The sequence below is a fragment of the Ochotona princeps genome, chromosome 1 (genome assembly GCF_030435755.1).
Source record: "Ochotona princeps isolate mOchPri1 chromosome 1, mOchPri1.hap1, whole genome shotgun sequence".
NCBI lineage: Eukaryota > Metazoa > Chordata > Mammalia > Lagomorpha > Ochotonidae > Ochotona > Ochotona princeps.
In genome coordinates this window covers 63,103,881-63,116,962 of record NC_080832.1, presented here as the reverse complement: position 1 = coordinate 63,116,962, position 13,082 = coordinate 63,103,881, and the positions used below count along the sequence as shown (strand labels likewise).

General features: G+C 34.9%; 1 protein-coding gene and 1 long non-coding RNA gene across 2 annotated transcripts in view; one reads left to right on the top strand and one right to left on the bottom strand.

Moving 5' to 3' along the window:
- Nucleotides 1-2,709, top strand: part of LOC101530015 (FUN14 domain-containing protein 1-like) — a 338,383-nt gene extending 335,674 nt beyond the window's left edge. Inside the window, exon 4 of the transcript XR_009244949.1 lies at nt 2,604-2,709. The gene's annotated coding sequence lies outside the window, so the exon portion shown is untranslated. The remainder of the gene's footprint in view (nt 1-2,603) is intronic.
- Nucleotides 275-9,472, bottom strand: LOC131479539 (uncharacterized). Its single transcript, XR_009244950.1, has 4 exons — nt 9,314-9,472; nt 8,863-9,015; nt 4,212-4,279; nt 275-358 (listed from the first exon to the last, which is right to left on the bottom strand). It is a non-coding gene; the product is annotated as an uncharacterized LOC131479539 (long non-coding RNA).
- Nucleotides 9,473-13,082: the final 3,610 nt, after the last annotated feature.

The following is a 13,082-nucleotide window of genomic DNA, read 5'->3' as shown; positions in this document are numbered from 1 at the left end:
CCCCCTTTTAACACTGACTTATATACATAGTGGAAGGAAATGCTTTAACATCCTTTTTGCCTTAGGAAAACAGTTTTGTAGTTCTTATATCTTATTAGTAGATTAAGAGAGTTTATCAAGCAGTGATAATTGATTTATGTTACATGTCCAAATTTGGAGTAGCTATTCTCCCAAATATAAACTGAAGAAGTCTTGTTTTACTTGATTTTCATATGCTTTTATTTTTAACAAGGATATATTATTTCTATTTGAACACAGACTTATAGAGAGCAGGAAACAGAGTTCACTCCCCAAAGGACTGTCAGGGCTGGAGCTGAGCTTATATGAAGCCAGGAGCCAAGAGCTTCTTCTTGGTATCCTATGGTGGTGCAGAGACCCAAGGACCTAAAGCCATCCCCTACTGCCTTCCATTGCCACAAACATGGTGCTTACTAGGAAATAGAATACCCAGGGCCTAAACCTGCGCCCATATTTCATGCTGACCCTGCAGGCAGAGGATTAGCCTATTGAGTCACAATGCCAGCTGCTCAAATGCTTTTCTAATTTTTACGCATTGGTGGAACACGGTATAGTGGAAATAATAGAGGATTTGTATCACCTGGCATTTATTAAAATACTAATCTAGACTTCTGTGACATTTAGCAAGCTATTGCAAATATTCAGTTTCCAATTTTATAGTTAATGTAATAATACTTTGTTATATTCTTGCAAAAACTATGAAGTATCTATATGATCTATATCTATAGTGTCAGTCCTTATTCAAGTTGTTATATAAATTACACACACACATATGCACACAGAAAGTTCCCTCTTTCTGCCACAATTAAAAGGGAGTGGCATGAATTGTCATTTCTGTTAGAACAAGTCATTGGGACGCATGCAGCACAGTAGGGCTTATTACCTTGTGATAAGATTGCTATAAGTCAGCTGCTAGTTTTATTCAGATGGGTTCTGTAGGATGAGACAGCTTCTTCGTAGTTTCTATCCTTGGAAATGTTAGAGTTGACTCTTATCTTGGCTTCATTTTCATGTTTAAATACCCAATGTATTAGAGTTATTGGCAGCATAATGTTCAAAGATGAGAGAATGAAAGATTCTCATGAGTACCCTTTGTTATATTGAGGAATTTTTTCATACTGCCATTTTATTGAGTGTTTCTATCACGAACATGTTTTGGGTTCTAAATGAACTGAGATAATCATGTATTAAGCATTTCTATCATTGAAGGGTGTTGAAATGGAAATCAGTGAGATAATCATTTGTTTCCCATCCCCTTTATTCTTTTAATGTGAGTATCGCATTGATTTTCATATACTGAAGTCTTCTGAAGAATAATTTAAAAGTTTAATGTAAATGTAAACCATGAATTTTCTAACAGTTGTGTGTACATTTTACTTTAGGTAGGTGCAAACTAATACTGCTTCACTAACAAAAGACAGGGATGGTAGCAGTACACATACCTATCTCTACCTTGGGAAACAGGAGCCTATAATGTGTTCTTTTCCTTTTCCTGGAGATGTGATTCTGACGTTTGTCTCCTTAAGACCTCTGAGAATATTGTGTTAGATTAGACAACATCTGTTTATGATGGACCCTACTTGATAATATACTCTATCTCATATAATATTTATTTTCTCTTCTCATTTCATTGCACCTACCTCTTGATCATATTGCCTAGGATTGCATTCTCAAATACATTTATCACATTTAGATATTACTTGGCCTTCATTTTGGGAAATCTAGGCCAAATTAGATCTAAGGCTCCTGCTGTATTTATATAGAATGACATGGCATGAAGTGGAGGAAGCTGACAGGGTGTGTTGCAACTCCCAATATTTGTTCTTGCTACCTTTACCAGATGCTTGAGAACTGTTTTGGTTTTCATTTCTGGGGACACTTGTGATCCTTATTATTGGTTGGGGGTTTGGAATTGTTTACCTCGTTGGAAATTGTTTTACTCACTATCCTTTTCTCCTACTGAGTTTTGGGCAATCTTCTTCAACACTTGCCTACATTAATTGGAGCAGGGTAAGTGCTGGAAATTGGAATAAGAAGTGTGCTTCTTAGGAGTGTATGTAAATTTTGAATGAATAGGAGTGATAATTAAAATAATAAGTCACATGTAGAAATGCTATGTGTGAGACATTGTAGTAAGTTTAATCCTATCATCCTCATAGGGCAAGTATTTATTTTGGCTCCATTTTACCTATACGAGTTTGAAATCTGACCCAAGTAACACTGATCTCAAGGCTTGCCTTAAATGACCTTAGGTATTCTTCCTGTGAATAAGCTAACATTCTAGCTATAAAACTCATGAAATGTTTGAATAAAATCTCCATAAACACAAACACCTTGTCTGAGATTCTGTCCACTTTAAAATTAAAACTGAGTTAATTTGAACAAATTATGGATAAGTTAGTCTTTTATAGAGAAAGCTCAGTTTCAGGATCTGATGCTGTTTTTGATGAAATCTTGACAGAGAACTAAGTTGCATTTAATGGACTTGATTCTGTTGATGACAGTTTCTAAAACTCAGTGCTGTTCTTGTGTCTTACACAAGTTGAATTGAGAGATGCTAATTATTTTTGTCATTTTGATTCCAGATATGCTTACAATGAGTACCTCTATGGAATCCCATTCATCTCCAATCTGCCAGAAGACATCATAGATTGCTCTGGCTCCTTATTTTCTATGCCTGTACAATAAAAAGACGTGAGTATACCAAAATAATGAGGCCAATTTTACTGTTATCAAGGGAATTTTAAAATGATTTTGTAATTGATAATATATTGGAATAAATTAACCCTGAATTTCTAGGCTGAACAGGGAATGGTATGATTAGAAAACTTCTTTCCTTGGTATTGGCTTAGGGTGCTTTATTGCTCCAAAAAAGGCTTTGTTGAATGTGGCTCTGGGCTGGTGTTACAGCTTATCAGGTTGAATTTCTATTTGCAGTGCTTATATCTGATATTGAAGTGTTGATTGGAGACCACTTTACTGCAAGTCTCTTGCTAATAATGCCTGGGAAGACAGTGGATGATGGTCGAATGCCACTGCTTGGTGTAACCCTGATGTAGTTCATAGCTCTTGGCTTTGGCATGGTTCAGTCCTTGCTATTATGACCATTTGGAGAATAAACCAGTAGATGAAGGATTTGCCTCTGCTTCTCCCTCTATGCCTTTCAAACAAATAAACACAGATTTAAGGAAAACCATAAATTTTTAATCAAAAAATACAAAGGAGAATGCTCCTTGGAATATTCTAAAAAGGTTATCCTTAGTTGAAAGAAAAAATAAGTGTCTGCTTATATAGCTTATTTTATTACACATACTAGAGAACTAGGCATTGTTGAAGGGAACAGATAGCCACTCAATCTAGGCCTAGTTACAACTTTATTGTAAGCTGTCTGAATAATCTTAGCGAATCTGGTGATTTTGGGGGAAAATTGCAATTTTCAGCCAGCCTTAATTTTGAGAATGTTAAACATGACATTCATTTGCTTAGTTTGCTTCACAAATTAAGAGCACATCTATGTATTAAGTCACATCTATGGTATTTGTTTCAGTGATTATAATAAAGTAGAGACAGAAACAGAGAGAGAGAGAGAGAGAGAGAGAGAGAGAGATATGTAGAATAATACAGAGAAAGATAGCTCATATCCACAAGTTCACTCCCTGATATCTATAATTGCAGATTGGGTTGGGGCTGAAGCCAGAGGGTGGTGCAATCTAGGTCTCCAACAGAATAGCAAGAACCTAAGCTGTTAAGTCATGAATTGCTGTCTGTCAAAGTGCCCACTAGCAGCAAGTTGGAGTTTGGAGCTGGAATTGGATCAACTACAGGTACTGTGATATGGTATACATGCATCTTAAGTAGTAGGCAGAATACCCACTCCTGGATTTTGTATTGAAAATAATTTCCTCCTGAACTCATCGGGTTATGGATTTTATCTTGATTTCTCTTTTTCACACTAGAAGTGCTCCAAATATTGGACAAATTTTAGAGGAATAAACTCAAAAGTGAGGTCTATTGTAGTGTGAAGAAGTGGTAACATGACATTTTAATCATGAGAGTCTGAGTATCATATGCACACAAACATTCCCTGAGTCTTTCAACTTCTCCAGAGAGAATTCTCCAATATTTTGCTGGGGGAATAAGACTGTGCTTGGCTGTGTTCTGGGAATGAAACTAGAGAGCTTTGAAAGTCTCACCACTCAGAGTAGAGATTTGAATTGCATCCCGTATTTGGACATCTTTCCTCATCTTCTGTGGTTTGCACCTGAAACAGAAGGTAAGCCTTTACCTTGCTTTGGAACCAGGGAAGTCATGCAGTATCTAACTGTTCTTCAAGAAACATCTATTTCCCTCATATTTCCATCTCACCTTCAGAGATATCTGATGTTTTGTAGTCTGAGACTTTTTGAGCATTTGGGATAAAACCCCTAGTTTTTGTATTGGCTTGTTTCAGTTGCAGTAGAGATTTCACTCTTGTCTGTTTTGATAAGCACCTATTGTTCATCTGTATACAGCCTAACATTTATGGAATACTTCTGATTTTGTCTTCCTAATATGTTCTTCTCTCCAATTGCTTTCATCCTTATGCATTTATACATCTTCTAATTCTTTCATTGTAAGCTTGAGGTAGTTTTCATGAGTAATAATTAAATGCATGTATTTGATAACTTATATTGAATCAGAAATTTGAAAAAAATTAAAGTGTATGCAAAGAGTGGTATTTTCATGGGGCCCGTTAGTGCTATTTTAAATATTGTCAATTTGTCACTCAAATATCTGGAAATAAAAGAGTTCTTAACTGGTCTGAAAATGTGCAGGCCTGCTTTCCTCTGTTTTCATGCTGTTTTCTCAGTGGAAGAGATAATTCTCCTGAAACCTTTACAAAGCCTCCTACCTGAGCTCTCCAGTTGTACTTTGAAGATCCTCTGTCATAATACTTGTTACATTTTTCTGTGTATTTATATTCCTCCCACTATGCATTAATTCCTTGAAGGCAGATATTAACTAATACTCATTTTTGTACTCCTTACACATAGCACAGAGGTTGACACATGCGTGCTCAATGTATGTTTACTGAAAATAGTTGAAATAACACAGTAATAATTTTCAGATATTTTAAAGGAGCTCCTAACATTTTTTTAATCTAAAGAGATTGCTTTCTAGTCTTTTTTTCTCACCTATTCCTTCTGATATCACTTCTTTTCATCTGAGTTCTAGCAAGCAATGTAGCTTTTTTTTCCTACCAATGAAAGTAAGTCATATCAGTTTATTTAAGTATATTTATATTACAAAGTAGATTTAAAATTTTATCCTAACTGCTTCTTTTAACTGATTTTATCCTAATTGCTTCTTTATTTCTTGAAACAATTTTATGCAAGATGAGAGAGCATTTTATATATGAGGAAACTTGAAAAGATCATATAAAGTAGAGTTAAGAGATGCTTATATTTCTGTACAAATAAAATCTTGACATGCTTGTTTTCTCATAATGTATATGTTAACACAAACTTTAGGAAGTACTAAAGTGTCATTTTATTAGTCACTAACCTGCATTGATGAGACATTAGATAGTATTAGTATGGATGAGTAAGGCAGTGGCTAGGCCAAGACATAATACTGCACAGTAACAATTCAAGAGTTACTTGCTTCTACTGTGCTATTTGCAAGTCCTGATACTTCACAATATTAAGAAATCAAAATGAGTGAGATAAACATACTTCCACTGGGAAGTTTACACTGTAAGTGAAGAAATGTAGAATGGGACCTGTAAAAATATGAAAAAATAATGAGTACTGTGAAAAATCAACATGGAAGTGTTCACAATCAAATTGACCAGAAAGGGTGTTTCTCAGGGAGACAGCACTTTAAATGTTCTCTGAAGAACAGTGGAGAAGAGAAAGAATTATGTGAGGGGATGAGGAATTAGAATGAGAATAGGAAAAAAAAAGTGTACTTAGTAATAAGATATAATCAGTATATTTGGATAGAGAGTAAAGAATATGTAAAGATACATGAAAGAGGCAGAAAATATATGCTGGGCCCAATTTGCAGAGGACAGTGAATTTCAGGAGTATAATCTGTTCAAAAGCTTCATTACTTATCAGTTTATATTACTATCCAATCATTAGTTTAGCTATTGTATGTCCCCTTACACAAAAATATAATCTCCCTGAGAAAAAGAGCCTTGTTTATCTTCTTCATAAGCCTCAGGGTCTACAAAGTGCTTACAGTATTGTACGTACCCAGAGAAAGCTTCTTGAACGTATAAAGGGGATAAATATCACGGAAGGAGTCTTATATGTGTGAATTAAATGAAATAAATTCAAAATGCCTATTATGAATTAATACATATAAGACAGCTCTTCAATTAAAAGACAAAAATAGTCACATTGGATTTTTAAAACTCAGTTGTATGTTGTTGAATGTCCTATACTTAAAGACATAGAAAAGATGAAAGTCAAAGGGTGGACAAAGTATCCCAGATAAATACTAGCAAAATAAAGATACTGGTACTTTATCATTTTATATCAAATTTTAAAATAAGTTTAGGTGGAATGTATAAACAAATGTACGCTTTAAATGGCATGTACCTAGTAATGCTATTTTAAACTATACAAGTTTGAATGGACAGATCTCTATGAAAGCCTGCCATATTCACAATCTAAACATAATTTAACACATTTCAGGTGAACTGACAAAAGCTTCACCTAATGGTACTAGATAGAATTTACATAGAACTTTCTTTTCAAACACTTATGTATTATTTAGGGTGAGTAGGAACAATAAAGGTCTTGCATATTGTGGGGAATGCTAAGGAACAAATAAGATTAACAAAAAAGCATGTGGCTGATGCACAGAGGACATTGGCGACGAGAGTAAGAGGAAAAAGCGTACAGGATTTGGTTGAAAAGAAGCTGATATGAGTTAAAGAGTTTTATGCTAAGGAACACCCTCAGTCTGTCATCAGTGGGTAATTTTGTTGAAAATTTACAGAAGGCGATTTACTTTTAACATATTGGTTACTCATTACTATGTCAATTCCATAATGATGTAAATTTTTGCTGATGGTATGTTGGAGCTTTCAACTGACTGGGATGATACTCTGCTGGCTCTGTCTTCAGACCAGAGAGGGTATACCTAAGAAGCCGTTGAACTTGACTGGACAATAAGATACTGGACTCTATGTTTGGTATATGCTTGCAATGGGGGAGTCTCAACTGAACTTGAGCTGTGGTTATGCAACAAGGTGGAGGAATCCACCATGGTGGGAGGGTTTGGGGAGGGGTGGGGAGAACCCAAGTACCTATGAAACTGTGTCACATAATACAATGTAATTATGAATTAAAAATAATAAATAATAAAAAAAGAAAATTTACAGAAGGCTGCAAGTGAAACATATTGGGATAAAGGAAAAGCAGTTGGGAGACCTTTTCAATAGCTCAGGCATGAGACAATGAAGTCCTGAATTAGAGCAGTATCAGCAAAGATTAAGAGGATGATCATACTTTGTTTAATTTTATGGACATAGAATTGTTAGCACAAGGTGATCTATTGAGTGTGAAAATATCAAGATGGCTCCTGAGTTTCCGATATAGATGAACAATAGTGCTATTCACCAAGGTGGAATCTGTTACTGTAGGAAAGCTCCAAGTGGATTCTTCTGACACTTTGGGTTTAGAATACAATTTTATCTAAATTGATTTTATAATTTAAAGATGCTTGTATTAGTGAAGTCATGAAAAATTCATATCTTCCTTTCAAGTTCAACCCCTCCCTTCCACATTTGTGTTCATGGAGTAGCATCTATATCTTAGGTGTTTAAAGATCATCTGAGAGGTTTTAACCAGGGATTGGCAGACTTGAGTTTACCTCTGGGTTCTGTAGTTTCTAAGTGACTTGGCTTATACCTTTATGCTATAGTTATTTTGTCTTCTTATTAAAAAAAAAACAGTTTAGGTATTTTTCTGGATGCAGATTTCTCAAGCCTTTCTTTGAAGTACCATCTATGAAAGCTATCCTAATTTAGTTGTTTTTGAATATTCCTGATTTGAATCAATGAGGTACATTACCACCATAGGATTCCATGCAGTTCCACTAATATGGGGTAAATGTCAAACTATCTTATTTCATGTATTGCCCTGTTTTAAAAACTGATCTTCAAAAGGACAAAAAGCTTGAAGATAATCATAGTGATGATAATGGTAATGATGATGATGGTGATCTTGATGAGAAAAATGATGAAAAAACTAGAGAGCTGCTTATGAAGTTAAACATTTTAAATGTTGTTTTTGCAAAGCTATAACACTACAGGTGATGCTATTAGCTCTGTTTTGTACTTTCACGAATTAAAGGTCTATTAAGTTAGATAATGTTTCAGAGATCACATTGCAAGGAAAAGTTAAAACTATTATGTAATTATCTAGAATTATCAGGAGTGTTTGCATTCCTGATGATTGTCTGAATGTTATGGAAAATTCTATCTGGATTTCATCAGTTTAAAACAGATACTTATATAATGCCATCCAATATTGAGAGTACATTTGTTGCCTGGGGTTTCTTAGACAATACAATACATTTCTTATGAGTCAGGTTGCTCTTGTTTAGAAAATAGTTGTTACTGTTATGGAAGAAAAAAGTTATCAGCACAAATTTGTTTACAACATTTATATCCTTACATTAAAAGCAGTTTATATTTTCTTTCTATTAATACAATCACTTACAAAGAGGGAATAATTACAACTTTTTACATTTTTAAAATTGTGAACTATGGCATTCCTTGGACGTTTCTCACTAGAAGACAAACCAAAACTGTGTTAATTCTCAGAACTGAAAAAAGCATTTACTTACATGTTGCTCTTACAAATGGCCAGCAATGGCTTTTTTCAAGCATTCTTGAAGAATTTGATGATTTGCAGCTACCACTAGATGATAGGATCCCTAGTGTTGATTTTAATAGATGCCACAGTTGTGTTGAGGGCTGTGCCAAACAGGGAGCTGCCTCTGAGAAACCAATTGCATATTTTAAGTTTTGTAAAATTCAAAATCATCTGGAAATTGTCCTTAAAACCTGTGCTACTCTGGGAGAGGTTCCAAAATTTCTTCAAAGTCATATAGTACATTTTGGCTGACTTTTGATAATGGGACCAAGAATAATGGGTTTACAATAGCTGTGTACTGTGTGCCATGAATTGTGCTTTACTTACTTAATTCACGAAACAGAAATTTTTTAATCTGATGCAGTTATTGTTCTAATTTTACATGTGAGGATCCTGGGCTCGAGAGAAGTTAAATAACCTACCCAGGGTCACATGGCCAGCATGTAACAAAACTGGGATTTCATCACATGTCAAGTATGTTCAGAGGCTCTGTAAAAGGAATTTACAGATTCAGGCAGCAGTGGAGGAACACAGAAGTCCTGTTTGTTTCTGTGCTGTGACACCTACGTCATCATTCCTGACAGCTGGATGGACACTTACTGATTCCAAGTGTCAGTTGAGAATGGCTGATGTAATAGCCCTATAGCACTCACATTTGTTGGAAAATTCCATGTTGATCTTTATACAAAAAAACAGTTGCTTAAGATTCCGACTTGGCTTTTTTCATCATGGTGCATAATTTTGAGTATTTGGGAGCAGCATGCCTGAGGTGTGAGGATGATGATGTGCTTTCTGTGGGCATGAAGGCACTCGGAGGTAAAGCAGGGGCTTCGAACTGTCATTTGTTGTTCTTCCTACTCTGTCTTTTTAAAAAAAGAAACTAAGGTCAATTAACTGGGAGGCTTAACCTCTCTTAGCTTGTCTGTCTTTGCATAGGCTTTTAGCCTTTTAAATAAATCATTTTTCTCTCTTCTCTCTCCCAACCCCCTATCCGTTTTGAACACGTTCTTGGATTTCTCATGCTGGGCCTAAGAAGCAGACTGCTTATATTCAAGAATGATTTGGAGGGGATAAAGTGTGCAAGATTTTGAATTCTTGCCATAAGTCCCTGGCAGACAGCCAGGCAGCCTCAGAGGAATAAGGCTAATGAAGGGAGGGTAAAGAAGATCCGGGACGGCGGCTGGTAATGCAGTATTCATTTAATTGGGAGCAGGTACCGGTGCAAACTTCTCCATTTTAATTGGAAAAAGGGAAGGGGATTGTTAAGGAAGAAGGAAAAAAGAATGCATAAAGTTTCCAAGCCTAGGAGCCAAAGGCAGCCCTGTCTATGCCAGAGAAAGAACTCAATTTAGGGCAATTTGCTCTGCAAGCTGGGCTGCAGTCTCCCCTGGGAATAGGGATGAGGAAGAAAATGAAACCAAAAGAGAACTTGATAAAATCACCTAGCACAGACAATCTCAGTAGAATAGGTTTTACTGAGTTAAATCTGCCCCAATCAATATGATTCTTTTCATATAAGTTACAAATAAAAAGCCACAAGATTACAATAAAAATCGAGACTCGAGCGCTGCTGATGTTGCACCTGGGAGTCTTAAGAAGTTGTTATGGAATATATGTTTTTGCGGCTATAATGTTTGTTTTTCTTTCACCCTGGTCATGCGAATCAACTCTTTACTTTCCCTCCCATTCCATCCAGTTTTATATATTGCTTATAAAAACCAACAGAGACCACTGCTTCTGCTTAATTTCTCTTGTATTTGAGTTTGGAAGTCTGTTGTTTCTTTTGGTCTTGAAAAGTGTCGAATCTGTCACAGACTGATTTCTATACAAATGATGAATGAAGAGATTTCTTCTTTTTTGTATATTTTATAATGTAAGTGTTACTGTGGAAAAGTAAAACAACAAAAGAGAGGCTTTTATATATATGGAAATAATGTTTTTTGATAGATACAAAAACATTAAGAAGAAACAAATTGTACTTTTATGTTAAATAGTCATCAGCTTTTGGTAATATTTAGCCATATAACTGAAGTAGAAGTCTTGAGCAGCTGAGAGTTTTAATTTGATAACTTTAATTGTGATCATTAATAAATAAGGAGAAAAGAGACCAAACAGCAATGTATCTGTCTTTAGGGTAGTTCACTATTTGATAAACAACTTGAGGATCAGAGTCTTTAGTTCATAAAAGTAAATACAAGGGACATATCTAGAGCCCAACTTTCCTGATAATTATTATTAAATTTTTTAATAATGGGGAATGAAGAAATAAAGAAGACTAAAGACTTGTTGAGAAACTACCTATTTTCATTTTGATTAGTTACAAATTCACTAGTTATAGATCTCAAAGAAGCTACTGTAGGTATTTTTTCTCTTTCATAATTATTCTTTGTGTTAGGAAGACTTTCCACTGTTAAATGGGAGAGGACTATGGCCTGCTTATTTGGTTTTACCTCAGTACTAAACACGAAGTATTAGAACTGAAAAGTGAAATTTCTGGATAGAGGGGGAAAAGGGTCACATCTCAAAATGCAATTCAGTTGTCACTCCAACTGTCCCATCCGCTTTTTAATTAATGCTATGATAAATATGAATCAATCTATCCATAAACAATATTTAAAGAGGACCTTTAGTATTTAGCACTGTGGAAGATGCAAAAATCAGACAACACAGAAACTGCCATTGAGACTATTATGGAATAGAAAATCTCCAAAAAATGTAAAATACAAAGATCAAATACAAAATTAGGTATTCTAAAAAAAAAAGTCTTTTGCCTAACAATACATAATTGATGAAGTCTCAACTTGGTAACTGTTTGGAGAAGCTGCAGATCTGGTTAGGCTATTGAAGGTTGACAAGTGGTTATAGAACTAGTAGTACTTGCCCTGCCATATAATGAGGCATCTCCGAAAGCTCATGGAAAATGGAGTTAAGTCTATTTTGGTGCAACAAACATGAAACCCATGCAGTTTTTTTCCTTAATATGCATTTTCCCTGAACTTCATGTTTGGAAAGGTAGGAAGGGTTGCAGATAACCATGTCATGTCAGGAAGAAATATACATTGATCAATATAAGAGATTGAATGTGCTGGAGTTCCATTACAGCCAAATGCTTGCCTCCAGTATCAGAGTGCGTCCCATTCAGCTTCCTGCTCATGTACATCCTGGGAAACAGTGAAGTATGGCTAATGCTTTTTACTTGTCTATAAACCATGTGGAAGACCTGGATGGGTTACTGTTTTTGTTTTGTTTTGTTTTGTTTTGTTTTGTTTTGTTTTGTTTTGTTTTGTTTTGTTTTTTGGCTTAGACTGAGCTTTTGTGGGCATTTGGGAAGTGAACCAGAAGATAGATAGATAGGTAGATAGATAGATAGATAGATAGATAGATAAATCTCTTTACTACAACTCCCCTTCCTTTGTTCTCTTTTTTTTTCTTTATCTCTAAAAATACACACCTTCCTTTTTATAATATAAATGATTTAAAGGAGAGAGTAAAGATGTTGAGGAAACACTGACTATAGCAAGTGTTATTATTTGGAATTAATGGGAATTAGTTGAGCCACACTTTGGAGGATTTTGATCAAAACATTTTATTCCAAAATGCTTCTATTAACTAAACAAAAAGAAGAAAGGTACTTTATATTAAATGTCATCTTCAAATAAGATGCTTTAAATCTTTTATATTTTTATGTCTAATTATTTTATCTGATCTTATCTTAAATGTCAGTTGATGATTGAATATACCAAAAGTTTTTGTCTTACATTCTTAAAAAATGTATTAGTATTATTATCATTTTATGATACAGTTCCATAGGCTCCTAGCATTTCCCTTATCCCCTCCCCATTACCCCCCAGCCTAGTTCTTCCATATCATTACTAAAGTATAGTTCTTCATACACAGTCATATGTCCATCATTGTGGGCATGGACAATGGCAGAGTCCAGCATCCTGTTGTCAAGATAGTAAACAGTTTCATTGTAAATCCATCTTTGTCTGGAAGTAGAAATGTATACTACACTGCATCCTCACATCTGGATATGTTAGTCTCCATTTCACAGTTACTGTACATCCCCTTAAATGAAAAGCCACAAGACAAAATCAACATCAGGAAGAAAAAATAAATTAACAACACCATGAAGTTAAATAATATGCTACTGAATGATTAATGTGTCGCTGAAGAAATGAAAATAAAGAA